The sequence below is a fragment of the Microtus pennsylvanicus genome, chromosome 4, assembly GCF_037038515.1.
Source record: "Microtus pennsylvanicus isolate mMicPen1 chromosome 4, mMicPen1.hap1, whole genome shotgun sequence".
Lineage (NCBI taxonomy): Eukaryota > Metazoa > Chordata > Mammalia > Rodentia > Cricetidae > Microtus > Microtus pennsylvanicus.
This window is the reverse complement of record NC_134582.1, coordinates 35,294,461-35,320,045: the sequence shown is the minus strand read 5'-3', so window position 1 is coordinate 35,320,045 and position 25,585 is coordinate 35,294,461. Positions and strand designations below refer to the sequence as shown.

Below are 25,585 nucleotides of genomic sequence, written 5' to 3'. Positions count from 1 at the left end.
ATACAACGAATGTTCAATTTTTTTTTTAGAGAAAATGTGTTCCTAAAGTTGGAAGCCACATTTTAGAATCCCTGAAAAGTCAAATCCCAGAGTGCCAGATTTGGAGAAAGTACAGAGACAAAGCAAGAGTCAGAAATACCAGTTTGACCAGAATATTGATCACAAAAGGGTATCGTCTAGGAGCAGGCCTGACAGCAGTTAGATTTCATTACTAATTCAGAAGCAGAAAAACAGAAGCACACACACACACACACACAAGAGTAGAAGAAAGAATAAGCTAAAAAAAAAAAAGAAAGAAAGAAAGCCTGATTTTCTACTGTCTGAGCCAGTTGGTGCCTGGCAACCATGAAGAAACAGGAAAGATCCCTGGGCTGAGTGGAAGCTGGAGAAGCTGCTACAGGGAGAGGCGCAGAAGCTCCCAGAAATGTAAGCCTAAAGCACAGGCCACCCTCCTGCTTCCTGCCAGCATGTGAAAACAAATCCCATAAGGGAAAGGTCTGAGTCTGAGAAAACCACAAAGGTTTGTGGACATGAATCACATCCAAAATGCTGGTTATTTTTTTCATGGCTCAGGATGTGAACTAATTGCTTGTGAGAAGATAACTTTTTTGGAATTTGAACTCTTTGACTTTATAACTGAAATACAATAATTAGATGGGCCGATCTAAGCCTCCAGGTCTCCGTGAAACCGCAGTGTAAAGAAACATGTATCCGGGCTTTACTCCTCTGAGAGGCTACATATTTACTTATTTTTTTTTAAACAAAGCAAAATAAACTATCTTCGTTTTCTTTTTTTAATTCCAACACTACTTAATAGAAACACTCCTACATCAGAAAAACAACCACTTTCAACCCCTGCCAAGAATGAGAAGAACATCCACTGACATTCATTCCTCAGTAAGCACAAGGAAGAGGTGTTTTGTATCCCAATGTTTATGGGATGAAAAGCACAAACAGTGTCATTGGTATTGCATATGACACTGAATTTGGAGATATTTTACTATCTCAATAGAGGTATTCAAATTTCAATATCAAGAATTTTTCTAATGCATCAAATAATGGTCATTTGTCTCTGACAGTGACTTGGACAGAAAGAATGCAGGCGATTCTGAGAGAAATGCTATTCTGAATATTGCTAGCAGTCAATATCATTAAGAAACATTACGAGGCTAATTCAATCTCCAATTGTAAATTTTATTAAATGAAAATACCTCATCACAGAATTGTAAAGCCAGTCATTTTAGTACACACCCTTGGGGCATTGGGGCTTAGTGATAATTTTCTTAACAAACAAGCATTTGCAGTTCCAACAGAACAGCCTCTTAGAATCATGAATGTCTACGTGTGTAAACACACACACGCGCGCACAATGACAGACAGACAAACACCCACAAAGACAGGCACAGAGACAGACCCCCATGCACATACGTATTGATTGACAATACATATTGATTGACAGACAAACACACATACACACACAAAGACAGACAGACCGACACACATAGAGACATACGCACAAACGTACACACAAAGGCATAATTATGTACAATAATAACCCTAAACTATCAGATGGGCATTAGATCATTCATCATTGTAATTCAACGTTGTAAATTATCTCAACTTTCAAGAAGGAGAGCAATAGGAACTTTGTACGGAATTACTGTTGGGTAGCAAGATGGAGTTTTAAATCCTCAGACTTAGAGAACGTGAATAAAGATAATAAAATCTGTCATAGAATTCAAATGCACTGTACGGCTTCAGGAAGAAAACATCACCTTTCACAGTACGGCTTAACAGACTGCCGAGCTGTACACACCACCATGGTTTATTTCTATTGCAGCAAACTCAGTGTATAAGGGAAGAGACAAACTTGTGAAAGAAAGTGACTGACGAATGAGCTGCCACAGCTATGCAGTGAGCTAACTCTGCCACAGGGCAACCATATATGTTAGGAAAGACTCCTAGTGAATCCCATCCCTTGATTCTTTCCCTTTCTTTTCTGACACTATGGGTAAGTCTAAATGATAATTAGCTTTCGGGTTTTAAGGAGCGACCTACAAGCAACATACATAAGAAAATCGGGAGAGAAAAGCTCACAAACACTTTACAGAAACAGCATAGTGGTCATTTCTAGGCCTGGGCGCGAGTCCTGCTTCAGTCCTTCCTAGCAGCAGTGCATGGAAGTCTAAATAGGTCATTTAATAAGTAAAATTACACAAATAATAACACAAAACACAAACTGTAAACACAACTATGCATATGTGTGTATGCATGTGCATTTGCAATAAAAATTCTGCAAAATTTGCATAATATTGATGAGTAATGAAAAACGTACTTCATGTGCTTTTCAGGTGCTTTATTTGGCAGCCAATGCAACATGGATTAAGGCTTTAGCTTGGTTTGGCTCTTGGCTTGCAGACTTCTTGCGATGAGTGAGGTCAGTGGCTGGTTGTGAATGATAGATGGGTGCAGTGGAAGGGAACACTGGCTGTGGATCTAGCCTTTCTGCTCTCAACGCTGTTCCATGCTTCCGGAAACTTCAAGACTGGGCATATGCTCCTCACCTCCTGAAGTTTGAACTGCTAAATCTGCAAAACAGAGTTGATAGCTCCAAGGTCCTTGTGACGGGTGAACGGGTGAAGTGTGCTTGACCTGTGCCTCATATGTTAGAGTTAGCACTTCATAGTGGTAACTCAGAGTGATTGGCTTATGACTACAAAAGCCATGGTCAAGTGAGGTATAGGAGGTTCAAGTAAAACTGAATTTTCCAAGCCACAGTGAATGACTGAGAAAATTTCCCTAACTTCCATCTCAGCATACTATAAGTTACTTACACTATATGAAAGAATCGCAACAGCAACCTATGTCCCAGAAATCTTTAGGGGCACAGCATTTGGTTTAATACTTATCTATATGTGTATATATACATATATATGTGTATATATAATTTATATATCTTCATTGTATTTGAAAATCCTACACATGGATATATATTACATGGGATAATTATGTACCTGAGAATGTGTTGATTATAGTAGATGACAAAAGATAAGATTTTGATCAAAATTCAGTTCATTTCCTCAATGACCTTGTGTACAAAGGGGGAAATTAACAAACCTGACAGTGATGTTAATATTTCTAAAAGCTATTAATTAATATTTTTACCTCAATATGAATTCTTTTTGGAATATTGGTAGAGAAAATATACGTAACATAAATTTTGAATTTAAAATAGGACAAAACAATTTTTGAAGAAGATTGTGGATGATACAGGATATTTTAAATGATGTCCTTTGGATTCAGAGAGCTGCTGATCCAATGAAAAATAGCAAGTAATCAGGGTTCTAGAAAGAAATGTGTTTGTGCTTGCATTAATAGAGGAGGGCATTTGGTGGATGAAAAAATAAAAAGGAAAGGACTTGACTGCTCCTAGGTATGGTGTAGGAGAAAGCTTATTGCAGACATGTGGGAGAGCAGAGTCAGAGGCAGGGACATCTGGGAGAGTCCAGAGTGAACATGACCAGGCTGAGCTGGGCCATGTGGGGAAAGGGGAAGGGAAGAGAGAAGGGAGAGAGGTGCAGCAGCCAAGAGGTCAAAGGTACAAGAGGCATGAGAGTAACCAAAATGTCTGGATTGTATAGGAAAGAGGTTCTGGGTGAAGGGCAGTCCAGTCCCTGAGTTGGAGAGTTCGGGGGTAGACAGTGGAGTATGTTAGCCATACCCTATAGCAGGTAGGGACTGCAGGACACTGGCAGAACTTGGTGGCCAGGTTTAGATAAGTTAAATAGGCGCCTCACCTAGGCACAGGAGTTTGAAACTGAACATCCTAGAAGCTGTTACAGTGGCTTGTGAAAGATCGAATTAAGCACTACCCTAAGATGGCAGCATAGGGAATGATTAGCACAGAACAGATTTAAGGAATATTAAACACAGGCAATGGCATGACCTGATGTAATGTGAGCATGATACTAAAGTGGGAGAAGGTAATTCTCTTAAAGGAGAAGACAAACGATGTGCTGTGGACATCAATACAGGAGACACAGCAATCTCAGACATAACAAGTTTAGATATGTGACTTCCATCAAGCATGTTTCTCAGTTTTCTCCAGTTAGTTACAAAGTAATAGGACAGAGAGTCAGAGACAATTTGTATATAAAGACTCATGTAGACCAGCATCACATGGGACACTGATAATGTCTGATTTTAGCAACAGGAAAGAGTTTTTCAATAAAACAATATAAGAGGCCAAGTATTATAATAACATCATTTAATCCCTACACAACTCTAGTCATGAATAACCAGGATAACAGCTTTTGAAGGCATCATCCAACTGAAGACAGGAAATTTAATTAAAATAGTTTTACTTATTCAATGCTGAAAATTTAAACATATATGTTACAATGATAAATTAATCTATGTTGTTTATAATCTTGCAGTACTTATTCAGTAAAACAAATCCAACCAAAACAAACAAAAACAAAACACCCTGCTATTCAAGCTCAAACATTATCTTATTTATATTTGCATGCTTGAAATCCTTTTTTTCCCCTTGGAAGACCAGGGCACAATATAAACAAACAGGAAAAGCAAAGTCCTTTTTTTTAAATAAAGGTAAGAGTTGATTCATCAGGAAGGAGTGGAAATGGAGTCCTTAAAGGCAGTTAAATCCTAAGGATGCTTCCATCTTAAATGGAAAGTCTGCCTGGGACCGAGGTCTCCTGACTCATGGTTACTTCAAGAAACTTCCTCTTGACTGAAAACACCAAATTTTTACTTTCTACTTTAAGTACAACGACACTGGAAGTACTTGACGGTTTTAATTTTAAACAATGAGCGTCTTTACAGGTGATAATAAAAAGTGTAAATGAGGGATTTAAATAGAACTTTAAGTAAAGTGGTAGTTCCTGATGATACAAGAATGCATTGCAAGAAACTCATTCAACACAAGGAAGGGAAGAGGGGATCTGAAGATGTCAACAGTGGGTGGAAAGCGCTTACAGAAGCTAGCTGCCTTCTCTACATGAAGCAGGGTTCAACAAAAAAAGTTGTTTTTCTGATGCATGAATAGGAGGTGCTGTTAACCAAATTAGAAACGCAGTTATAATATTCTGAATGTTTTGCTACCTGTTGCAAGGCTTCCCTGTTCATCTCTGTTTCTGTTGGTATGAGTTATCTCTTTTTTCTTTTGATTAACTGTACCAAGGATCTGATGATCTTGCTTATTTTCTAAAAAAAAAAAAAAAACGTATCTTAAATTTATTGATTCCTTCTTGCAGTGTTTTATTTGTTTCTGTTTCGTTGTACAGCAATTGTTATCATTTCTTCCCATCCACTAGATTTGGGTGTAGTTTGTTGTTTAATTGGATTCTTTAGGAGCATCATTAAGTCATTTATTTGCATTCTTTTTTTTTTTTAAAGTAAGTGCTTAGAGTTATAAATCTCCCTACTGGGACTGCTTTTAATGTTTCCCAGAGATTTCAATGTGTCACATTTTCACTATATTTAAGTAAAGGAAGGTTTTATATGTCTTATAATCTCCATGAATTTGTGCAATTACTAGAGACTCATTTATTGCTGATTTTAAGTTCTATTTCACTGTGGTCCTATAGGATATATGTTAATTCAATTTTCTGAATTTTCAAACTACTAGTTAGACATTATTTTTTAAATACTTCTCCATTTTCTAGATATTCTAAGCCTCAGCTAGACGGCCCTCTGAAGGGTCATTTTATTTATTATTAAAATGATGACATATTCTAAAGACTCCTCAGATGGTTAAAAATTATATCCCATTCTGACTTAGGCTAACATCTCATAGAAATTTTAAACTGGGAAGCAATGAACTTAAGAAGATACATGTAATTTAAAGCGAGTAAATTCCATAAAGAAATGGTGCCCCAATATGCTGCATCCCACTGTCATATTGGTAGAGGTAAGCTGTTGAGTTAACTTTGCAATGCGTGGAGGCCTCCAGTGAAGATCTCTAGGACTTAGAGTGTAGAGACAGGAGGTTAGGCTGACAAAAGTGTCTGTGTCACTTTGTAGGGTTTCAGCCTTCCAGATGACTGCTATCAAAGTCTAAAGGTCTCTAAGATGGAAAACAAAAATACCACAAAAATATGTGGGAAAACAAAAATTGTTACTGAAGGAGGGAAGAATCTGGGAATAATAATAATAATAATAATAATAATAATAATAATAATTTCTCCCTAGGGGAGAATGAACTTAATTAAACCTCTCAATTTTCATTGTATATGTCTGTAGTTACACATTGGCATCAACTGATGCTGTAGGATAAATTGACAATCACACTATTAGTCATTTAGAGATAACTAGCCAAAGAGGAGAAACATAAATCTGGAGTTCTAAGTTCCAGTTGACTTGTTCCCTTTTTATTCTACAAAATCCTTTAAAAATAGTTTACAATAAACTTTTATATAGTCTCTTCCAAAGTTTTTGGTTGTAATTGGTTGAACATTAGCAACTGTAGCAGAACCGAAAATCATGGAGCCTGCATGGGACCAACAAAGGCCCTCTACATGTATGTGACAGCTGTGTAGCTTGTTCTACCTGTGGAACTCCTAAGAGTGAGAGCAGCACCTGTCCCTAAGGTTTTGGCTGGGTTTTGGAATTCTATTTTTAATTACTGGTTACCTTGCTAAACCTTAATACAAGGGGAAAAGCTTAGTCCTTCCTCAACTTGATATGCCACTTCTGAACAGAAATGGAGGAGGAGTGAAAGGGGGTGGCAGAGGGGAGGAAAGGAGAGAGGGAAAAGTATGGTTGGGATGTAAAATAACAATATAAATAAATAAAATTGATTAATAAAAAGTTTTAAGAAGCAATCACTATTCCATAAAACAGAAAAATAGCTAAAGTATCATGCATAATGAGAATTATCATTTAAGAGATCCTGTTAATAGTAGTGAAAACTATAGACTTTACTGCTGTGATTTAAAAGAATTAATAACAGCCCTGACAGATACTATGGGCATTTTCTTATGCCTCACTTAAGGAGCACAAGCAAGAAGCAAAAATTTCACCCACTGCATATACTGACATAGTTCTCTTTGGTAAAATAACTAAGCTGGGAAGTGGTGGTGCACGCCTTTAATCCCAGCACTCCGGAAGCAGAGACAGGCAGATCTCTGTGAGTTCGAGGCCGGGTTTGTCTACAAAGTGAGGGTCCAAAGCTATAAACAAACCTTGTCTAGAAAAACCAATAAATAAGTAAATACAAATTAAATGTTTCTTAAAGGATAGCCATTTCTATGTTAATTTTAAAGCTTAAGGCATTTCAAAGAAAAAATCCCAATAATATTTGAAAATTGTTATTATAAAAGTTCAAGCTCTACCTTTGTAAAGAGGTTCCAAGTTGTTTGAGCATTACATATCAATTATAAGTTTTAAGATTCACGATGATGCTAGTTACTATTATTACTTAATGTCACAATGGAAGACTTCACAACACGGCATGCAGGAAAAAAATCAACAAATTAAGCATAAATATATACATGCACACATTTTTAGTTAGGGGACAATTAACAAGGCACTTTATGACAAAAATTAACAATTCTCTCAAAGAAGCACACCTTGCTTTGTTGTAACATATGTCTGACACACCAGGGTTCCCTATCAGAGTACCCAGATTGCACTCTGAATTTAATGCACTGAGCCATCGGCTTTTTTCACGAAATGAAAAAATTCCTAAGAATAAGTGTAACATGGGCAACTAAGAAAGGGAAAGCAGAAACAATCATTGTCATGGTAACTTGTATTCTTTGGCTGCCCATCACTGTGTGAGAGAACAATGAACACGGTCAATTAGGAGAAAGGATTTTTACCACGTTTATGAATTAAGTCTTTCTCATGTTTTCTCCTTTAAACTACTTATTTCATTTATCCATAGATGGGTCCTGTTTCCTCACTTTCAATTAAATAATTTAGAATTAGCTACCTTTCCAAGATAAATTAGTGTTATCATATCTTTTGTGTGTTTAATAAAGATTAATGGGTGGCATTTGAGAAACAGAAATGTTGAGAGAATAGAAAGAGTGAGGGGATGGGTCATCTAAATATCAAATTTTACACACACACACACACAATCACTGAAGCATTACATGGCAAAGCATAAGTATACACAATTATGTGTTAATTAAAAAGAAAGAAAATGATGGGTTGATAACATGGTTGAGTTGTGCAAGCCTGACAACCTGAGTTTTATCCTCCAAACCCTTTGTGGAATGAGAGAACCAACTCTTGCACACTGTTCTCAAATCTCCACACTTATATTCTGGCATGAACACACCAACATGCACACATGTACAAACACACACGCACACACACACACTCACAGACATACACACCTACATGTAAAAATAGTATATAAAAATAAATCAATACAGAAGAGATGATTAAGAGAGAAAACAGGGAAATGTGTTTCTTATGTTTATGTTTATAAGCAAATTATATTAATATTTAGCAACAGAACCCGTGAGTCCTGTTGATATTTCTGTCTTTTCTTATGCTGTAGGACACTGGTCATATGACAGAAGCACACTGCTATGGGTAAATCGAGGTATTTAGAATAAGGGGAAATGAAAGTATGTGGCTTTCTTAATGGAAGAACTACCTAAGTTTGTGAAAGGCAAGTGTGCAGCCAGTACTGACATATAAACTTATAGTTGACTCCACAGTGTGGGGGCTGCTATAAGCTACTGAATCAACAACCAGGCTTAATACTTCAAATTAACGGAAGCATATGGGTGAGGCTCTACCGCCCTTACAGAGATGTCAGCACAGCAGTTCCCTATCAACTCTCTGTTACTAGGTTCCTGCAGCTTGTCCATATTAGCCAACATGAGAGTTCCATTTGGAAACAGCTGATAGACAAGACCAGGGATTTTTAAATATCATAAGATATGAAACTGGCCACTCTGCCCTGTCATGATAATGATATTGTAGAAAAATAATCCAATAAGAAACAACTGTGCATTGTTATTCTTTTTTCCCTTAAAAGAAATAATGATACATAGGTCTATATATTTATAATACATAATTTATTACATAATAAATGATTGATTTTGATATGTTTGTTAATTTTTTTAAATCTTCCTTGATTGTATGTATGAGTCTATTTTTAAAAAGTTATTCTATGAAATTAAGCTAGTGGTTTAATGTATTTTTGAATAACATGCTTTCTTCCAAATGAAGTATTCTTTCAGAGATAATAAATAATACTCTCATAGTAGATATGAAATATTTAAAAATAAATCTGTTCCAAGGAAGGGTGTCAGGAAAGCTGTATTATGTCTTAAATATATTTACCATAATTTAAAAATATTGTTTGGCTCTTATAAGTATTTAAACAACTCTTCAGAGTACTGGGAAAAATCAATATCCATTATAAACATGATTTACTATAATCATAATTCATCAGCAGCTGCTGTTTCCCACCAAATATTTAATTATGAACAAGGGCATATGAAATAATCCTAATGATTGGATAGAAATTGCTCTTTAGGATTTCTGAATAAGGAAGAACTAAATATTAAATCTAAGAACAGGAAATGGTAGAAATGTAAAAATGTGTTCTTCGTAATTTTATTGTGATGTGGGTCAAGAGAGCCACTTAGCTGTGTGTTTTTTTATAACTGGTATCAAACCTCAGAGTACATATTTTCTCTTTTAAATTTATTTCTTTTTTGAGACTGTAATTTAAGAATGCCATTTTACCCATCCCTTCTTACCACCAAACTCTCCCTTATACCTGTACTTGTTCCTTTCAAATACTTGGCCTCTTTTTTCATTGTTGCTTCGTGTGTGTGTGCGTGTAAATGCATGTATTCTTAAATACATAAATACAACCTGCTCAGTCTGTATAATGTTATTTGTATATATGTTTTCAGGGCTGATCATTTGGTATTGAATAACCAATTAGTGTGTTCTTCCCCAGGGAAGATTCTTTCTCTCCGTATTCTTTAGTTCCCTGTAATTCTTTAAGTAGGGTTGAGGCCACTTGGGCTATCCCCATCCATGATAGCATGTCTATTTTGTTGTCTGAATACATCTATAATACAACCCACTCATCTAAGATTCAGGAGTCATTGCTGAATGGGTGAGGAGGTCTTAATAGCCAGAGAACCAGGGAGTTTGCTGTGAAATTGGGTCTCCTAGTAATGTCAGAAACTACAGTGATAAAGTGTCATCAACCTGACTGCAAACTATTGTGATATAATCACTGGCTCAACAGCATGACAAAAGATGTAAACACAAGGCCGGAGAGTTGATGCAGTCTGTAAATGCTTGCCACATAAACACAGGGTTCTGAGTTTCAGTCACCACACTCAAGGAAAAATCCGGGATCAAGACAGACACCTGTGAGCACAGTGCTGCAAAGACTCTTGAAGTGGTGATACCTGGTTTCTGGGTGTGAACCACACATTTGTACACCTGCACACATGGGTGTATTTACACGCATGTACAATGTTATAAATATATCCATGTATTTGGTGAAGTATTTTTGTTACACAGATGTAGTGACACAATTTCTGACTTAGGACAGTTTATGGAGATTCTAATACTTGCTATGTAAGTGTGAATTTGTTGTTGAATTTTCAGTCATTACCCTTACAATCCTCTGTTCAAGTTTTTATTCATAACACACTAGTAACAAGATAATTAAGATAAGCACAAAGAGTTTCAATTACACAGATTGGACTTAAAAACTGAAAACGTTACTCATTGTTGATTGTCTAATATAGCTTATAAATATATCTGCTATAATGTAATCTGTAAAGATGTCCATGACTCCTTTCAAAGCTAAGTATTTTTATTATATAGTGAATTAGAACACAGATGCTCCATCAAAGTTAGAACTTTTTTTTTATCACGTTTGGAATTACAGGGTTGGCAAAAACCTGCTGATGTATTAAAGATATAATAGCAAAAGATACAGACATGTCAGCCAAAGACTAAGTGACAATATTGAAAAATGTTGCCAAGGCCTCGTCTAGGAACCCAAGCTATAAATTCTGCACAGAAAATACCTCACCCTAGTGAGCATAGCTAGAACCATTAACATGTCAGTGAGTAATAAGCACATGTTTGAGTAGCCTTTGTATATGCTGATGTTGTATATGCTGATACCAGTGGGGCATCTTGGAGCTCTTAGCCTGAAAGGAGTGACAGATCTAAGCTGATTTGCCTGAACTTCATTGCAAAAATTAGGTGTCCTTGGGAAGCAGAATTTTTTTTAATGAATCCACATGACTTTCATTGACTTATTCCAAAGGAGTGACCCTCCTAACCATGACGTACCACAACAGCTGTAGTAGCTATGAGATAAAAGACTCTCATAATTTTAGATTGTATATCCAATTTATATTGTAGTGTTATATAGAAACACTTCATTATTTTAATGTCAAAAGTTTGAGATATTGGTAGAGTAGCCCCCATTCAAACAGCTTAAAATGTGATAAGTTTTGCCAGACCAATGACAATGATGCAAAAATACAGTTTACATTTTTAGGGTAAGGAGTTATGTATTTCAAAACTTGATTTTGATATATAATATATTGTCTTTATATAAAAAATCACCATCCTGTTGGTTTCTTCTTGATATAATTCCTATAACCTTATTAAGAGTTGGTCAAGCCGGGTGGTGGTAATCCCAGCACTTGGGAGGCAGAGGCAGGCAGATCTCTAGGAGTTTGAGGCCAGCTTGGTCTACAAGAGCTAGTTCTGGGACAGGCACCAAAGCTACAGAGAAACCCTGTCTTGAAAAATCAAAAAAAAAAGAGTTGGTCAATAGAAGCAGTAATATCATTAATGCTTTATATAATGGATTCTTGTTATTATTTTTTCTTACATGTTTATTTCAAGATAAAAATTTTGTTGGATTATTCCTTTAATTTAAAGAAACAGGAGAATCATGTTTAAATTTTATATCACGTTGTTAACTTACTCATAAACAACTAATCCATTGCAGCAAAGGTGATAATATTAAAATCCTTTTGTTGATTCAGAATCACAGATTTTATATCTTATTCTTTTGAGATTTTTATTTTAATTATATTTATCCCTTCTCTTTCCACTATCCATATTCTTCTCCTTGATCTCTTTTAAATTCATGGGCTTCTTTTGCATCATTTGTTATTACACACATATTTGTACTTGCACACATACACACATTACCACATATTACTTGCTGAATTTATTTAATGCTATTTTCCATAGGTTTTCAGGACTGTTTCCCTGCCACCTAAAGAAAACTAATAGTATTATACAACAACTTTTAGTAGTTGAGTTTTATGTAGCTCTGTATTCTAATGTTACAACACAGTACTTTGAGTATCATTGTAATGAGAGTAGCAACAAACACCCAAAAATATGAAAACTAATATTTATCTCACCAGGTTGCTCTGAAAATTGAGTGACTGTGGGATTTGACTCACAATTGGGACAAGGAAGCATTGGCTCATGTGTTCACTCATTCAGCAGTATTTGCTGAATGCCTGTCTTTACTTATTTATTTTTTTATATTTCTACTTTTGGAGACAATGTCTTTCTACATATCCCTGGCTGTCTAGAAGTACACACTGTGTAGGTCAGACTGGCCTCGAGATCACAGAGATACTTCTGCCTCTGCCTTTTGAGTTCTGGGATTAATGGCCTGTGCCACCACAAGGCTGAATGCCCGTTCTTTTAAGCACAGAGCCTGGCTGGTTTGGAGTCCAATCCAGATGTGTATGCTTGTAGTAATATGGAGCGGCGGCGGGGCTGCGTCCACAAACACCCCAGCCGCCTGCCCTGCCCGGCTAGCTTATGCCCCAAATAATTACACGGACACTGTATTCTTTTAAACACTGCTCTGGCCCATTTCTAATCATCTGTGTAGCGCCCCTAGGTGCGCTTACCGGGAAGATTCTAGCCTAAGTCCATCCTGGGTCGGAGCTTCATAGCGTGCGTCTTCCCTGGAGCAGGTAGCATGGCGTCTCTCTCTAGCGTCTGCTCTGGAGAGGAGAGCTGTGGAGTCTGACCTCACTTCCTCTTTCTCCCGGCATTCTGTTCTGTTTACTCCACCCACCTAAGGGTGGGCCTATCCAATGGGCCTAGCAGTTTCTTTATTGCTTAACGAATGAAATCAACAGATTGATATATGACACTCCCACATCATATGCTGGCCCTTAAATCCCACATTCCGGTTCCCTTTACTTGCTGTATTCTTTTTTTTTCCTTTTTTAACATTCAGTGTTGATAATCCATATGAAACCAATGAAGAATGTCCAAATGTTCAAATTTATCTCTCAATGCGTGTGAAGTAATTCAAAGCAAATAACTTGAGCAACCATTTCTCTTGGTTAGGATGGTTTGGGTAGTAAACTGCTGCCATCCGTAACTGATTGTGTGGGTTTATTCGTCTCTAAATATGTTTCAGCACTCTTGTCAGCATGGGATAAGCACCATGACGTTTGTGAATTTCATGACATTTAAAAACAGCAATACTACTATAATTGTTAGAAAAAAGGAAAACGTTGTGAATTGTTGGCTAACATATGACCCATGAACTGGTTTTTCTTTGTCTTGGGGGCATGTTGATATCATAAGAGGAAATTCTAATTTTGCCACCATGAAAAATTAAAACCACTATGTCAAACCTCACAGGGGCTACATGAAAGCTCTCTTGTAGTCTATTGAATACAGCTTTCATGTGTCAGAACAAATCTGTAGTGCCCTTTATTGGTCTACTTTCCAGCATTCCTGGAGGGGAGATAATTCTGACACACATCTACCTGCTGTACCTTGAGACTAGCAAGTTGCTGTCATGAACCACCCCTTGGTACTGAATCCAACAGTTTATACTTTTATGAAACCTCAAGTTAACATTTCAAAGTTCCCATGTCATACTTGTTCCTGATGAAATAAAAACAAAAATTGGCCTTTTCAACTCAGAACTGCTATATGCCAAAAAATTGCAAGTATTATTTGATTTTTATCTCCAGAAGAATTACCCAAAGGACGTGGATTCTCCTTCTTGTCCAACCCTATTTCCCAAACAGCTTCTGACCATGTCCTTGCCATGCTGGTCTGCTCTCTGTGCTCCCTGATTACCCTCAGGCTAATGCCCAGGAGACATGGTTTCTTTATTTTATTTAGGTTTGCTCAAAGGCCATCTATTCATGAACGTTTCCTTGATCCTTCTAAAAAATTCTATCTTGTTACCATGCCTTTCCTTAAATACATTTGACATTATTGTATCAATTATTCTGTTAATGAATCTTGGCCCTCTGTGCTCTCTGTGGATATTCTAGTGCATTGGGAACCCAGAAAATATGGGGTAAAACCTTCTATCTGCAGTTCACAGAGTGCTACATAGCCCCAAAGAAGAACCAAGGTGATGTGTTACAGAAAACAACATGAGAGTTGGGCATGGTGGCACATACCTTTAAATCTCAGCACGTGGGAGGCAGAGGCAGATAAATCCTGTGAGGTGGAGGACAGTCTGATCTACATAGTGATTTCTAGGCCATCTGTGATTAAAAGGTGAGAATATGTGTAAAAAATAAGCAAACAAACAAACAACAACAACAACTAAAAATCAATGTAAATGAAAACAACCAACCAGCAGGAATCTGGCAATTCAGTCAGCTCTTTCAAGGTCATGACCTGATAAAACTTCAAAGAAGTGCTGGCTTAAAACCATTACTAGCATTTTGTTTTATAGTTATTTCCCAAATGCCATTTACTCTTTTGGATTAAGTCTGTTTTGACTCATAAAACTTGCAAAATGTCATATGATCCTTTAAAAATAAATCCAATTTTTATGTATGGATATTTTCCAGATAGGATAAAAACAAAAGTACATATAGACATTTGGCCTACAATTGTCTCATAAACATGTTTTTTATTAATTTGTGTATATACGTATATGTGTGTGTATAAATGAATACATATAAGTACATAAATCTTATGTAAATATAAGATGCAAACATATACATTACTGCTCTTGAAAGCAAAAAACTGCTTGATTTTACCTGCTACATGTTAACCTGTAGCTTTTGTTATTTCCTGGCACCACACAGCAACCTAACAATATTCTTTTTTTTATAAAAATTATTACTTTTATTTTTGAGATTATAAGCACATCATTTCCCCATTCCCATTCCTCTTTCCAAACCTTCCCCATATACCATTGGTTGATCTCTTACATGCCACTTTTTTATTGATTGCTGTTTGCATATTTGTATACATATTAACATTCATATATATTCTTTTATTATAATAAAATAAAAACAAAGACTATGAATTGGAGTTGGAAAAGACAAAAATAGAAGGCAAAGAGCCCAAGAGAAAGCACAAGAATTAGAGACCCACTCATTCACACTCTCTGGAGATCTACGGATAATATTAATTTGGAACTTATAATAATATTCTTAAATACATAAATATAACATGCTTAAGCCTTTATAAAGTTTATATATGTAGGTTTTTAGGGATAATCATTTGGTTTTGGATAACCAGCTAATGTGCTTTACCCCAGGGAAGATTACTTCTCCCACGTTCAGCATCTCTTAATTGTCTGTAGTTCTTTGGGTAGGACTGAGACTTCCTGAGCATTCATCTATCCATGTAGTATACATACTGTTGTTCTTAATCTGTTTTTGTTTAGGTAGTCATGTTGATGAGACTTTATGAGGGTAGTTTCTGTCATTACTAGTAGATACAGTCTCTCTGACCATCTGACTCTACAACCTTTCCACCACCTCCTCTTCAATGATCCCTGAGCCTTAGGAGCAGGAATGTTTTGTAGTTGTGTAACATTTGGACTGGGATTTATTACTCTGCATTTTGATTGGTTATGGTTTTCTGTAGTGATCTCTATTTGTTGTCTAGAGAAGTTTCCTTAAAGATGGGTAGGGACTGTACTTATCTGTGAATATAAGGACAAATTTGGAGTGTCACTAGGGATTATGCTTGTTTAGTAAAGTGGTGGTTGTAGTTTTGTCTTCTAAGATCCTGACTTCACTAGCACCTAGTAGTCATCTGTGTTTCTAGTACATAGACATAATTTTATTTGCTGCCTTGGTCATATGTCCAACTCATTCAAGAGCTGTAGTTACTGTCAAAATATTGTGCAACTACTGCATTCTTATTGTGTCAAGCTGATTATTGTTGTGGCTTACAGGCATAGAACTGGATAGGATTGTTGGTTGCTTCTTGATGTTGGAAATTTGTATGATATTTTCTGGTATTATAAAAGCTAGTCCCCAGTTAGGAAATTTTCAAATCAGTTACAGTTCAGGGGCCTCTGGACTTTGGGTTTGAAATGCATGGTGCTTTTAGCAAGAAAGACCTACCTTAACATCTGAAAGGCAACAAAAAGCATTGAAAATAGTGTATAATGTTTTTGAGTCATTAGCACAACCTTGAACAAATATTCAAAGGAGGGTTTCTTATGTTTCCTGTGGGTTTTGTTAGATGGTCTTTGGCTCTTGGAGGAAAATTGCCAGCCCAGATGGAAAATTTTCCATTTAAAATATATATTTGTACTCTACATAGAGAGAGAGAGACAGAGACAGAGAAAGAGAGAGAGCAAGGGAGGGAGAGAGGGAGGGAGGGAGAGACAGACAGAGAGAGAGAGAGAGAGAGAGAGAGAGAGAGAGAGAGAGAGAGAGAGAGACTTATATCCATTATAGCTTTTTTAGGTAGATAGTTAATTGTATGATTTATTATAACTTTTCCAGACAGTCTTACTGTTAATTTACCCTTCTCTCTCCTTTTTTTTTAAATCTTCCCCATCCTTTCCATTTCTCCTATCTTATCACTTGTATGCTGCCATCACCCTCTCTTTTGCTCTCCTAGCCCTCCACCATGGCAAAGTTCCCTGTTAGTTTTCCCAGTTTCTTCGGTTACTCTAGGATATGTGTTTGTAAACAGAGATTGCACTTTCATTTCCCGGCCATCCAGACCCAAATAATCACACAAAACTGTATTAATTACAACACTGTGCCAGTTCCCTAGTTTCTGATATCTCCCTGGGGACCTCCAATTGCCTCTCACTGCGCTCCCGTGTCTGCGCTCTGTGTGCTGGCACTCAGTTCGCGAGCTTCAGGCAAGGGGGCTGGAGGTTAAAATACACAGACACACACAGACAGAGAGACAGTGAAACGGGTCATCCTTGAATTCACCAAGAATGCCTTTTTTTCATGATTTATTGTCTAGACAAAAACATCACATTTGGCCTCTTTTCTTTTACTTTCCCATACTCATGAGTTTAATAGACATCTGTTTAAAGGAACACTGACCCTTATCACTTCCTATCATAAAATCTGAGTTATTTTTATTGTCTTCAGGGACAGATTATATAGAGATAGCCAAACCATCCAAACTCACCAGAAACCACTCTCCTGCCATCAGGAACTCCAGAAGGTCTCGTGCTCAGAGCAGCTGTAGGCACTCAGATCAGGCGATTACAAGAAATTCAGGAACAAGGGTCTCACTGCTCCCAACAACACTGTTTGGTAAATGGCTCAGGCATAGTTCTAGCTAGCTTTATATCTTAAATTAACCCATTTCTATTAATCTGTGTATCACTATGAGGCTGTTGTTAACCAGTTGATGGGGGAGTGTCATATATCAATCTGTTGATTTCATTGGTTAAGCAATAAAGAAACTGCTAGGCCCATTTGATAGGCCCACCCTTAGGTGGGAGGAGTAAACAGAACAGAACGCTGGGAGGAAGAGGAAGTGAGGTCAGACTCGACAGCTCTCCTCTCCAGAGCAGATGCCCCAGGAGAGACGCCATGCTCCTGGCTCCTGGGCAGACACACGCGATGAAGCTCTAAACTAGAATCTTCCCGGTAAGACCGGTGCTCACAGATTGTTAGAGATGGGTTGATTGGGATATCAGAATTAGCCAGTAAGGGCTAGAGCTAAGGGCCAAGCAGTGATTAAATGAATACAGTGTCCGTGTAATTATTTCAGGTAAAGCTAGCCGGGCAAGCGGCTGGGGTTTTGGGGACACAGCCCCGCCGCCGCCCTTATTACAACAACCAGTAAGGTTCTGGCGTCTTTCTTCTTTAGTAGCTGCATGGTCTCTGCCTGACTTCTCCCTATATTCAGTTTAGTTTTCCTATATTCTGCCTTGCCATGGGCCAAAGGAACTTCTTTATTAAACAATGGTAATAAAACATATTCTCGGCATACAGAGGGGAATCCCACATCATGTGTTCATATCTGAAGATGCGATACTAGAAGCCTCAGATGAGAAAATACATGACTTTTTAATTTCTAGTTCTTAGTTACTTCAAACAATATGATCTTTTCTAATTTTGTGCTTTTGCTTACAAAGTCCATTGTTTTATTTTTCTTTGCAGCCAAATATTATTCCGTCATGATATGTACTACATTTTATTTATCTACTTATAAGTTGAAGGAGTGTTATTTCTGTTTCCTTATTATTGTGAATAGTACAGCAACAAACAAGGCTGAGCAAGTATTTGCAGAGTAGAATGTTGAGTCTTTTGTGCATATGGCAAGGAGTAATCTAGCTGGGTCATATGGAGTCTACTAGTAGAGACATAGCCCTTTTGTTACAGCACACCTTCAATTATTCTAGTGAAGAGGGAATGTCCTTGAGAAAAATTTTCATGCTAAGGAGTCTTCAGCAACATCCACATCTTCCTGAACCTTATAAAGTTTTTATCAATATGCTTCCTTCCCAGCTTTGGGTTTAGAAAATGAAAACATTTCAGGTAGTTCCTGTTCATATAACTAAAATCACTGAGTATAAACTTCAATGGTCATTACCAGGACAATAGGCTTTAAGATGTCTCCCCCAAATACTAGGCTCTAGACATACAAAATTTTTCATAACACCTTCTATTCTACTGAGGGCAGAAGTTGATATTTGCTCCTAATTAGTAGATTATGGCAAAGGTAATAGAATATACTTTCTTTTGTATCATAGTCCATAACTCATCTTGCTATAAGGTTTTCTCCAGTACTTGACTAGCTAAATCCAAACATTCCTGTCATGAATTTATAGGTCAATTATTGAGGGCAACTCTTGGCATCAACCAACAAGACACTGAAGTCATTTCACTAACAGGCCATAGAGCAACAAATATTGCCAACAACTATATGAGTATGGAACTGGAGTTTACCGTGTCCAAAGAATGAGATGAATCCAAAGCCAAAGCCAGTATCTTGGCAATGGTCCTGTGAGACCACAAGGGCTAGAAACCAACTAAGTAATGCCCAGATTTATGAGTAACAAAAATTGGCATATATATAAATACTGTATATATATATATATAAATATAATTGGCATATATATAAATACTGTATATATATATAAATATAAGCTAGTAAGTATGTAACAATTTGTAGTACAGTAAACATTTCCAATATTCTCTAAAACCAAATATTTTGTGTTAGATGATCATTCTGATGTGTGAAAAATTGGACATCTACAGAAAAATAGTATTTGATGAATAATACTTGATGAGTACGATAGAACGGATGTCCACAGTGGCTTGAACAGCATTCACAAGACCTGAACAAAGTATAAAAATTCAGCTTGGGAAAAGAAGGTGCATAGGACATCACACATACAGTTGGAAGGGTATTGGCAATTGATGATAGTTGTAGGAGAGTCAATGATCTCCAAGGACATGACCTCTGTAAAGCTGTCCATAATACAGCTGTGTATACACCATCTGGTCCTATACAAGTAGACAGAAATGCAATAGTCAGTAAACTTAGTGACTTCACACAAAGATAATATGAATTCCAGAGAGAAAAATGGTACAAAGTTGGGGAGAAGTTGGATGGAAGAAATGGGGACAGATTTGATGAAGCACATTGTTTTCATGAATGAAACCCTCAAACACTATAAAAGAGACCCTGAAAGAAAATTCCCTTTACCGTACCCTGGACTCTTGCTGGTATTTTGCAATTAATCTTGTGATGCGCAGATGCTGCCACATAAGCCAGTGCCTTACTTTCTCCTGCATTACCTTCCACTGTATCTTTAAATAATTATGGGCTACAAAACAATAGGATTTACCACATTTCTACACTGTGTCACTAAGAGTTCTTCCAAAACTTTGCTCTTGAATCTAATCCCAGAATTCTATTCTGAGGGTCTGCTTTCTGCCTTCTCTAAACTTACCTTCTGTCTAGATTTACCTCTAAAAATTAGAATTTTAAAGAGTGCAATGTAGATACCAAATTCACTCTTGCCTTAATTTCAGAGAATCACAGGAAAAAAAGAAAACAGAGAGAGGTGGGTTAGTGGTTTGGATTCTGCTGTAGTCCAAAGAACTTGGTGTTCCTGAGACTTTCTAATGAAGCTCTGTAGACCATAGTTTTAAATGTCCTCCAGAAGGTTAAAAGGGAGCTGGACTTATACGCTGGCTTGCGTTAATCCTCTGTTGACTCTGAGCAGCCACACAAATTATCTTTCCTACATTGTCCATTTTCCACAAGACTCACAGTTTCTAGAAAAATCTCACAAATGTGCTATTCCTTGTGTCAGCAATTCTCTGGTAAAGGACACAGAAAATGGATAGATACAACCGACACTCTTTGCTCTTATTGTGAGTTGCAATAATACAGTTGGGACCTATTTTCTCCCTTTCAGAACTTTGCTACCACTGTACTGTTGTCTCCTTGTATTTTATGTTCTTCCTGAAAGAAGAGCATAGTCTGAGATATCTCCAACTCTAATAACCCAACTTTGTGTTTCTAAATATATGAAGGATCAGTTTAAATCCCTGTATTTTGAACTTGATTATATTTTTCATGAAATGTAATAAGGCTTTTGTATTTGTAATTTCTATGCTCCTTCATTTTAATTTTTAAAATAAATTTAAGTAATTACAGTAATTTTGATGTAAGCCTTACTCTAGCAAACAAATTACCATTAAATTAAATTATTTTCTGTCTTCAAAATTTATTGCCTACTTTCAAATTGTTTTGGTTTTGTGTGATCATGCATTCACATCAATTATCTCAAGCACTTCCTTTGTTACTTTATGGTTTAAAACCAGGCTTATTTCCTAATTTGATTGTTATTTTACGGTTGAGCTTTGAGCATTCTTTATATATATATATCTAATATATCTATGGAATTATCAATATGAGCTTGCAAATTCTTTCTACACTGATTTTATTTTGTATTGCCTTCAAACAAGTTCATTTTGTTGAGGTAGTGTGGTATCTCGAGATTCTTTTCCATGTTCTTATAAATATTACAATTGGAATACTCAAATAACATAACATATTAGAGACGTAAGAGGAATCTGCAGGGCTTGGAGAGTTGACTCAATCATTGAGAGCACTTAGTGCTTTTGCAGAGGACCTGCACTCAATTTCCAACAGCTGTACGGTGGCTCACAACTGTCCATAGCTCCTGTTCCAGTGTATATGATATCCTTTTCAGAAATCTGTAGGTACCAAGCACACAGATAGGGTACATCCATATATGCAGGTTAAAGCACTCACAAATAAAGCAAAATAAATCTATTATAAAAAATAAGGAAACTTGAGAAATAAATAAATTCAAATTCAAAACATTATTATACTAGTTGAATAAGTGCGGGCTTGTGCTAGCTTCTGAGATAAATATGTAATAGACTTACTTAGGGTTGCCTGGAAAGCCTATGGTTCAGGCTATTATTTACAAAACATTTCTTGAGAAGTTATTTTATTAAACCACTTTAGTTATCAAAAATATAATTAACTCAAATATCTTAAAAGACTCTTGATTGTGGTATTCTCTCCTACACAGTGCCTAAAATTTTTTTGCTTATCCTCTGCTAATATATTAGTATTTGAGGTCTTTGCTTCAGACTATAAATGTGGGGCATGGTTCAAAGTCTGGCGGCACTTAAGGCCCTGTCTTCTCTTTGATATTAGTATGAGCGAGAGTTGTCAAGTGCTTAAGTCACGATAAAAGAGGAAACTGGCTGTGTTATTCAGACTTGGTTGGGACAGGCTACAGAGATCATGTGTTTTGTAATTTGTTCCCCATCAGCTGTCGTCCACAAACTGTCTTGGTGTTTCACTAGTTGTTTTAAGTAATGTGCATTTGCGCTTAGCAATTCAAGCTCCCGTGTACATATTTTAGCCCCCAAGTTTGTTCGACGTCAATCGAACATATAGCTTTTATACAAAAGTAGGTTACACACCCTAAGAGCCTGGTCAAAGCATGTATTCACGTTCTTTGTTATATCTAAATGGATGCAAAAATAGAAACGTGGCAGATGGGGATTTTTACAGTCCTTGGGATTAAAAAATAACTGAAAAACATTTGTCAAAAGCTAAAGTCTTAGTAGGAAGATTAGCTGAGCAAAACATTTCTATAATGTCATTAAGTAACATTGGAGTTTTTTTTTGTTGTTGTTGTTGTTTTGTGTTTTTTTTTCTTTTTTTTTTTTGCCGGAAATAGCAAGTATCAGTCCTAACATTATCAAAAGCATTTTGGGTTGCTGCTCTTCAGAATTGCGTTAATAACAATTCCCTTGTAGAAATCAAGAGGACAATTATTATTATAAATGGAACTGAAGTACACATAAATACAACCTAAGTTTTGACTTGGCTTTTAAAAACTAATATTATAATAACCATGGAAACCCATGCTTCCATTTCTGATGGAAAGTGTGAGGAAACAACAGCACGTGGCCCAGTTTATATTTTTTTAATTATTAGTATTTCAGAAAAGTGATTACAGAGAAGTCTCAAGTATTCCTGTTTCAATTCCATGTGCTTTTTTTTGCTTTACCATTTGAATTAAATAGCATTTTAAAATTGCTGTCATTCTTTGAGTACTTGACAATGCAAGGGGTTTTGAAAAGTATTTAACCATAAACAGCGATGCTACAGTTAATGACACGAATGGAAAGTCCCTTATTATGTCGTTCAACTCAGTCAAAATATTTACTAAATATCTTTCTTGCAGATGTGGAAGCATAGGGGGTTGTCTGTCAAGAGAAATGTCCTGATGGTACATAAAATTCACAAAATCTGTGATATTTTACCTGGTTGTAAATCATAGGCTTGATACTCCATTATTAACAAGCAATTATGGTGATTTACTATATTTCCTTGATTCATCAGTTTGCATGTTTAGGTGTTTAATAATCATTACAGGTGGTTTTTGTACATAATGGTATATTGGGTTTTGCCTTATTTTAGAGACATGGATAAGGATAATTATTTTGGAGCTAAAAACCAGTATAATTTTAACACTGTGCAGCTGTGCATGAACTAGTCTCCATATGGGGACATTTGATTATTTTATGGTGTGACTGCATTTATACATCACATGATTACTTTCAAACATTATTTTTATGCAGAAAGTTTAGGGAAGATGTATCATTGCCATAAAACAGGCAGGGATCAAACAACACAGAGTTTAATGGTAAAAGTGTTTTTCTTTCTTTACTAACTTTCTGATGAAAGAATGGGAAGGTATTTGAGCTAAGGAGCCATTATTTTTATAACCTGTGCTTTAACAAACAGGAAGTAAAGGAGGTTAAAAGAATCATAGAGACTTCTGAAGTGAGCAGTACTAGATGGACGAAACTGCTAGGTTCTATTAGAACCTGGTGAATAAAACAACATAAACAAGAATAGATAACTGATACTCCCAAGAATGCTACATCCTCTGTTTTCTGTTGGCTGCTAAGTCTCCCCAGTTAAGCAATTTTGAATGTAGCACATTATATCATTGTAGGGTGGAAATATCCTCTCTGCTTACCTGGAGGATTATTTATTTGTTTGCTTATTTATTATTTAGTTTGATAAGTATAAGAACACAAACGAATTAGCTCAGAACACTAGAACTTTCCAAAACTCTGTCTGGAGGTTAGGAATTGATGGAGGATTTCATTTTGGGTATTAATAATTCTGCTGATCATCCAGATAAAAACTGACAAGGCAGAAATCTCTTTCTTTGAAATGTAAATGAGGGTAACAGCTTTAAATTAGACGTGAAATATGTTATTGTGTTTCAATATGCAGTAACAGTTTTTGGATTTTAGCATATATTTGATGGGAAGGATATGAAACCTAGTATGTTTTCCATATAAGACTTTGGGTGTACTCTGCTTGGCTCACAAATATCTTTTTATATTTTAGTTTTCCTTCAAAGCAGAATTTTTTTTTCAAAGCAGAAATATTTTTTTATTTAGCTACTTCCATGAATAATGTTCATTGATTCTTTTTTCATTTATTTATTTTAGTTGTCTGAATGTTTTGCCTGTATGTATGTCTATGTACAGTGTGCATGCAGTATCCATAGACTTTAGAAAAGGGCATCAGATTCCCTATAATTGGAGTTACGCATGGTTTTGAGCCATCATATGGGTCCTGGGGATCCAAGCAGGGTCTTCTGAAAGAGAAACCAGAGTTCTTAAACAATGACCATCTTTCATTTCCTATTGATTCTTATTTCTTTACATATAAAACCATCCTAAAAAACAATAGAGATAGGAGAAATATATGAATGGGTAAGTGTGTTCCTTCAAGGTTAAAAAGACCAACTTACTAGTTATAACTATGTTATTTTAGCCAATGAGGCATCACAATTGGGCTACTCTTTGAAGGATCTGCCATTTACAGACATAAGTATTTGGGATGTCATTTCTAGAGAAGATGAGGAATCCGTTCACTGTATATTTTAGCTTAGAATCCACCCTTATTGAATATTTATGAATATTTTAAATTATGAAGTATCCACAAATTTGTATCCTGTTACACAGAAAGAGGAGCCATAAGCATCCAAAGCAAGGCATGGAATAATGGGAGACTGAACCAAGACATCAAATTTCAAAAAATTACTAGACTTCCTTGGTTATATTTTTAATCAAAGAGAAGGAAGTTTATTCAGTACATCCTTCTCTCAAACCTGGTGTGTATTACTTCATCTGGCACATTACCAAAAACTTGAGCATGTTCCAAAGGCACTCCCTGCTTGCAACCCTCCTATGGATATTTACTAATAAATATGTCTCGGTGTTCCATTTTATCATCTCCCACTATGTGTCCTAGAGACACATGGAAAGATTGCAATAAATGTGAACAAGAAGAAAGCAGGTGGTATGATGTGGAACAAAGGGTAAAATGTAGAAAAGTTATAGGGAAATGGTAACAGATACAAAAGAGAAACTAGTTTGGTAGACACACACACTCACAACACAAACTCTCAAGAGTGGTGACTCAGGGGCTTCTCTGGCATATTAGATAGCTAACATTAGATGCTTCAAGGTATATTGCTATTTGTTCTATACTTCCCAAACCTCACGCTGAACACTTGAGACTCCTCACGCGTTTAAAAATTCCCTATAAACTTTGAGCAATCCCTTGTCTTGATTTTGTCTCCTGTTTCTCTAATAAAAATACCTTGACAAAAATAATGAAGAAGGAAAGAAGGAAACGTTTATTTGGCTCACAATTACAGGTTACCATCCATCATTATGAGGAAGTCAAAGTGTCAGGCACTTGAAGCAGCTAGTTATATTGCATTCACAGTCTAGAGGAGTAAACATGGATTCATGCATATACATGAGTTCTCACC

At 36.3% G+C, this 25,585-nt stretch overlaps 1 pseudogene; it reads left to right on the top strand.

Moving 5' to 3' along the window:
* Positions 1-2,462: 2,462 nt before the first annotated feature.
* The window catches only part of LOC142848969 (prefoldin subunit 5 pseudogene), a 60,042-nt pseudogene continuing 36,919 nt past the window's right edge, over positions 2,463-25,585 (top strand).